Raw genomic sequence first — 7,018 nt, forward strand, 5'->3', positions numbered from 1 at the left:
AACTGGGAGGAGCTGGTGATGTAGATTTGGAGAGACACAAGCGAGAAGCAGAAGAACTTTTTGGAAGCAGCACCCTCCTGTAGGCAGAGAGAGACTGAGAAGATTGCTGAGGGCCACTTTGAATTGCATTGGACTTTTGAGACCTGTCCCCAGAGCTGCCAAGGACTGAGGAGACATGGCTGTTTTGCTGGTACTTTGTCTGTCTGTTTTGATGTTGTTTTGCCAGATTTGTCCACTGGTGAAAGACAGTCCTGTTGTTGAAGAAGTCCTGTAAACTGGCTGTTGGCTAAGAGCTCCTGAGACTGTCCTGCAGACAGAGAATGAATACTGTCCACTGGTGAAGGACAGTGCTGTTGTTGCAGGGGTCTGGGAACCTTTCTGTTGGTTCAGAAGCCCTGAAGAAGGATTTTCTTGTTGTATGTTTACAGAAATCCTGGGAGACGGTTTTGCTAATGTTTTCAGGGGTTCTAGGACTGTTCTGCAGACAGAGGATGAATTAATGAAGAGACTGGCAATGTATCTTGTGGCCTTGCTAAGCTTTGTCTCCCCAGGAACAAAGATTGCTGAGAACTTGCCTGAAGTCAAGATGAAGAAAAGACCTCCATTTGGGTATTAAGTGCTGTGCTTAAACTTGTTGTAACTCTGGGGTAGATTGAATTGTGATACAGGGGTGGGGAACTTTTGACCTTTTTGTGTTCTATGGTTGAACAAATGAATGTACTTTACTTATGATTGGAAACTAATCTCCATTTGAGAAGAGGGGCTTTGTGATGGACTAAATGAAGGTACAGCCTAGGGGTGGAGTAGTATTTAGAACAGGGACTTTGTAATTGATTGAATGAATGTAAGGTCCTGGGGTGGGGTAGTACTTGGAGATTATTTAATCACACTTAGTAAATGATGTATTTTGAATGATGTCATATTTTGATCTTCTCTGTTCTTAATTTGTCATTGAATAAAATGGAGAGCACCTATGCTAGTATTTTGAACCTTGGGAAGTTGCTTTTCCTTGGCATTACATTACACCTGGGGATTTAATACGGGTTCAGACACTTAGCACCCACCCAGAAACACCTGGCCATGTAACCTTGAGCAAGTTACGTAACCCCGATTGCTTAAAAAAAAAAGGAAAGGATATGGAACATCTGGGGAAAAATCTTAAATATAATTGCTAGGAAAAATCTACAGAGAAAATATCAATAATTACTCAACCATATTCCTACTTCCCCACATATACAAAAATCTTTGTAGATAATGTTGGAAATAATTAATGATGAGTGAATGAACTTGGAAGCTGTTGGTCTGCTTTAGTAGAAGAAGAAGCTCACTTGGAAACCCTTTTTACCAATGAAATCACCTATCTGGTCCTAACAAAACAAATGAAAATTGAGGTTTTATTTTTTTCTAAAAATTTCCTTGAATATGAAGATATATTTAGACATAAAGAGGTTGGTCATATTGATAGAAACACTAGTTCAGCATTTTGTCCTGCAAGTTCTGTAATCAGATATTCAGTTATAATAATTTTATAGGGTCTCAGGATGTAACTTACTCCACACAATGACCTCTGGACTAATGAAGGTTTTGCTATCAAAACAAGCTTATAGAAAGTGGGGAAAAGTGAAAAAGGGAAGGTTGAGGGGAACGGCTACAGTTCTGAGCAGCCATATGTAGGATATTTGGTTAATGTGACATGCAGGTAGGAGAAGTTGATGACACCATTTATAGAGCCACAGGTTAGAGCAAGACAGTCTTAGGTTGCTTTGCCTTACTGCAGAAATCAAGTATGAAGTGAATAAAAGGATAGAGATAATCTTTATCCAGTGCTTTATCACAAATCAACGATTTAAAATCATACAACACCATATAAGTAGTGATGTTTTCTTAGAAACCTAGAATATATTCTTTACAGATATTATTTTTAAAGATTTCTTTATGTTCCTATGGTAATTCTTCCCCAGAACATCGTCACATTTTTCTTTAATTCTGACAAATTAATTTCTTCTGGAATGGTACATTAGAATTCTACTTTTTAACAAAAATACTATTTTTGTCAGTTTGACAGTTTCATTTGTCACATGGATCTAGCCCATATAAAGCAAAGCTTTCTGTACATGACAACTGCAAAATATCAATGATGAAGCCTGAAGGGCCAAATTCAGTCAATCTAAACACACACCGTTAAAGAAGAAAGATTCATGTGAAAATGAATGGTCTCTAAGGCATAAGAATAACACCAATAATGGAAGCAAATGAAAAGTGAAGATTTGTTTTGAGTGCTTACAGTCATTCCCTCTATTAAGTTCTTTTTGAGCAGCAACTGTGCTCTGAAGCTGCATCCCTTGTTCTGATAGGTATGAAGAATATATTGGCTCCTTCAAAGAATGAATATGAATCTACAAGTCATTCACTTTATTCTGTGCTTTTGATCCTTAGCTTGTTGGCAGAGGGTGTTTGTTTTTTCTGAGCCACACAGCTGAGGGTTAGATGGGCACAAGGCCATATTTTTGTCACTGTTGTTCAATTGGTTCAGTCATGTTTGACTCTTTGTGACTCCATTTGGAATTTTCTTTGCAAAGATACTGGAGTGATTTGCCATTAATCTCCTTCTCCAGTTCATTTTACAGATGAGGAAACTGAGGCAAACAGGGTTAAGTGACTTACCCAGGGTCTCACAGTTAGTAATTGAAAGCAAAGTCAAAGGTAGGTCTTCCTGACTTCAAGCCAGGTGCTCTATCCATTGTGTCACCTAGTTCCTCCTGCCCCCACTATGATAAGCATAAGTTAAATGAATTCAGGACCTCAGGAGCAAGGACAAAAAAAGAGATGACTTAAAAGTGTGCCATTTACTCAATTTATCTTTTAGGTGAATGCTGCTGCTGTTCTTCAAAAGCAATTGAGAAGTGGATTATTTTTATAATGCAAAAGGTATAAAGTTTGAATAAGATGAAACTTTCCCTTTACCTTATAGAAAAAAAAGAGAAGAAGGAATTGAATCTAAGTAATAGAAATAAATATAGAGATTGTAGTATGTGGTCATTGTGTTTAGGAAATTCTCCTGTCTTTTGAGTGTGAAGGAGCTGAAATCCATTTTGGACTCAAGCTTGGGCAAGTGGCTATTTCTCTGGTGGCTGATGTGGGTGAGGTGCACTTTTCCAAAACTGACAAAGGAAAAACTGGTCTAAAATTATACTGTTTGTCCAGCATAGAATCAAAGACTCGAGTTGGAAAAGCCTCTTGAAGCCATCCAGTCCAATGCATATATCTGGACACTGTCGACAAGTGGTCATCCAGCTCTTGTATGGATCCAATCTATTCTTCAATGAATGTGGAATGCACAGCCTATTGGGGTAGCCCATAACACTTTTAGATAGCTGTAATGATTAGAAACTTCATCCCATGAAGTTGAAATCTTCCTCTCTGTATTTGCATTATTTCTCCTCCCCTCAGAAGCCAAACAGAAGACCAATTTCTCTTAATTACAGTCATTCAAATATAGGAAGATACTCTCCTTTCTCCTGTGACATCACTTTTCCAGGATAAAAATCCTGAATTTATTAGATTGTTCTGTGAATTCTTCAGACATATCAACACCCTGCCTGAATATCTTTTGGATATATCCAAGGTTGTTTATGCCCTCTATATAAAATGTGAAGTCTAGAACACAACAATAGATGTGATCTGAGCAGGGTACTGTCTGGAACAATTAAGTCTCCCTTGTATGTGACACTATTAATCTAAATACAACCGTGTTTAGTATTATTTTGTTGTTATCTTCTATGTCACACCAATCACAAATAGAAGTCATAGATTTATTTCTTCAAAGGACCTTAATGGCTATTTAGTTCAACCTTTTAATGTTACAGATGAGGAAACAGGCCCAGATGTCCCCCAAGGTTACACAGCTATTATATGGCAAACCTAGTGTTTGAACCCAGGATACAGACTTATAGATAGGTATTTGGAAGGGATCTCGGAAAGCAGGTAGGTCAACCACTTCATTCTACAAATGGGCAAAGGGAGGTCCACAGAAGTGAAACAACTTAGGGTCACATAGGGGTATTGGTGTTGGATCTTCAAGAAAATAAATCAGTGCTCATTTTATTATACTGTGCCTATCATGTTCAGATTGTAGCCTACTAAAAGCCTTGCATCACTTTCAAAGAAACTACTATCTAGTCATTTGTTCTCCTTCCTGTAAATTGGAAACTTTTCAATGGCTCAAATATAGAATTGTATACTTAGACTCCTGGTTTTGGGGCAAGTAGGTCATGAAGTCTGTCAAGTAGTCAGGTTAGAAGGTTAAAGGAGTGTAGATGTAGAACTGGAAGGCAACTTCCAAGGTCATAAATTCCAACCCTCTCATTTCATAGATAAGGAAACTGAGGTGCAGGGAGGTTATACTACTTGCACAATATCATGCACTTAGTATACATCAGAGGTGAGATTTAAACTCAGGTACTTTGACTCCACAGTTAGCACTCATTCTACTATGCGATACTTTGTTAACGAGATTCTATAATATATTGAGTGGCTATTTTTAAAAATCAATAGTGTTATAATTAAAGAAGGACAAAGAAAGGTAGTTCTTATTGTTGTCTCTTTGGGGATGTCCTGCAATCTGAAGATATGGTTTTCCCAGTAGCACAGAGGATCAAATATTTGATTTAGAGTTTGGGAGACTTGAGTTCAAATCTTCCTTGAGAAACTTAATTACCTATTTGACGCTGGGTAAGTCTCTTAGCCTTCAATAACTTCAGTTTTCCCATCTGTAAAATGTGGATAATAGTAGCACTCACTTCATTGTCATCCAGGCTCCTCAAATGGGTGTCTTCCTTGATTCCTCACTTTTTCTCACTCACTTCTCCCAAATCTAATCTGTTGACAAATTCTGTTAATTTTACTTTCTTAAAATCTCTTGTATTACCCTTTCTGTCCTCTGACACTGTCACAAGCCAGGTGTAGTCTCTCATTACATCATACCTGGACTATTGCAGTAGGCTGAAACTTGTCCTTACCACAAATCTCTCCCCATTACAATCCATTCTTCATTCAGCTGTCAAAATAGCATTCCTAAAGTACAGGTCTCACCATGTCATTCACCTACTCAACAAACTCCAATTGCTCATTTATTCCCTTCAGGATCAAATATTAAATTCTCTGATGGGTTTTCAAAGCCCTTTATAACCTGCTTCAACCCACTGTCTATTCCCCCCCCCCCCATCCCCAACCTTTATTTTTGCACCTAACTCACACCCATCTCCCACATACTCTGCCCACTGGTGACAGAGACTTCCTTGCTATACCTCCAAGACACTCTATCTTCCATCTCTGATCATTTTTTTTTTTTTTTGGAATTACAAAGCTACTTTTAATACTCTGGGGTAAGCCCCATAGGAATAAAATACACTGGGAAAAGGTAGCCCCCTAACCCCTAGGAATGCCCTGGAGGAGAGCGAGGCTGCCTGGGGTGAAGGATGCACGGAGGGAACCCACTGCAGACACAGGGCGAAGGGAATGCCATCAGTTTTGGGACCTGTGAGCGCTATAGGAGGAGGCGAGAGCCTGACGGAACTGGCTCCAGACATAAGGTCGACAGGCAAGAGTGATGGGCATGAGCCAAAGAGTTTACTTGGGCTATTCCTTCTTGTCATTGACTTTTTTTCTGCTTCTGTTGCATGATCTCCGAGTCCCTCTGCTTTCTGGAAGCTGCAGAGAGCCCGTCATCCCGGCGTTTTCCCTTGCCTGAATCGCTTTGCTTTTTCGTTCTTCTGGCGTGCAAGCTCACGCTGGTTACCGCGGGTCATGGCGACGGCAGCGGCTCGGCCTGACTCGGTGGCGTCCGCTCTTTCCTCTCCATCTCTGATCATATTTACTGGCTATCTCTCATATCTGGAATTCCCTCCTTCCTCATCTCTACCTTCACGCTTCCTTGTTTTCTTTCAAGTCCTAGCTAATGTTCCATTTTTGGTCAGACCCCCCTTAAAGTTAGTGCCTCCCATGTATTTATTCCCCCTAATTTATCTTGTATGCCTCTTGTTTGTATACTGTTAGTTCCATATTGTCTTTTTCATTGGGATCTGAGTTTCTTGAGAGCAGACACTCTCTTGCTCTTCTTTTAATTATCCCACATGCTTAGCACAGTGACTGGCGCGTACCAGGCATTTAATACATGTTTATTGACTTACTCATCTGCCCAAGGCTATTGTGAAGATCAAATAAGACAAATAAAGTTCTTTGAAAATCTTAAAGGTTATATATATATGTGTATATATATATATATATATATTAATGTAACTTTAATATTAAAGATAATAGTTTAAAAATATACTATAAGATATGTCATAACTTTTACATTTATAAATATGATGTATATGCTTTTTTTTTTTAAAGGAATTGGGGTTAAATAACTTGCTCAAGGTTACACGGCCAGGTGTTTCTGGGTGGGTGCAATGTGTCTGAGCCCAGATTGGATCCCATGTCATCCTGACCCTGGGGCTGGTGCTCTTACTCGCTGTGCTACCTGGCTGCCCTATGAGATGTATATTCTTAACCAAATAAATGATAGAGGGAATTACAAAAAATAAAATAGCTAAGTTTGATTATATAAAACTACAAAGTTTCAAGACAAATGAAATAAACAATTGAATGGGAAAATATATAATATATAGTCTCTATGCATATATCTACCTATCTTTCTAATATGTGTGTATATTATACAAAACCAAATACCATTTCCTAAGAGATAAGTGATTAAAGAATATGACCAAATAGCTCTCAAAGGAAAAATTGTAAGCTAGTAACCACCCTATGAAAAAATACTCCAAATCATTAATATAAGAGCTACAAATGGAAACACCCCTGAAGTTTCTCCTTATAGCCTGAAATTTAGCAAAGATGACAGAATATATTAATAGTCACTATTGGGTAGATTATGGAAAGACAGACACAGAGATGCATTACTGGTGAAATTGTAAATCAATACAACAGTTTTCAAATATAATTTGCAGTTAGGGAA

At 38.4% G+C, this 7,018-nt stretch overlaps 1 pseudogene; it reads right to left on the reverse strand.

The window, feature by feature from the left end:
* Window positions 1-5,628: 5,628 nt before the first annotated feature.
* Window positions 5,629-5,840, reverse strand: LOC138150864 (small EDRK-rich factor 2-like; annotated as a pseudogene).
* Between the last annotated feature and the right edge of the window lie 1,178 nt (window positions 5,841-7,018).

Source organism: Petaurus breviceps, unplaced genomic scaffold (genome assembly GCF_028583685.1).
Source record: "Petaurus breviceps papuanus isolate PSGF00001 unplaced genomic scaffold, PetGlider_PUasm1.0 90895, whole genome shotgun sequence".
NCBI classification, from domain to species: domain Eukaryota; kingdom Metazoa; phylum Chordata; class Mammalia; order Diprotodontia; family Petauridae; genus Petaurus; species Petaurus breviceps.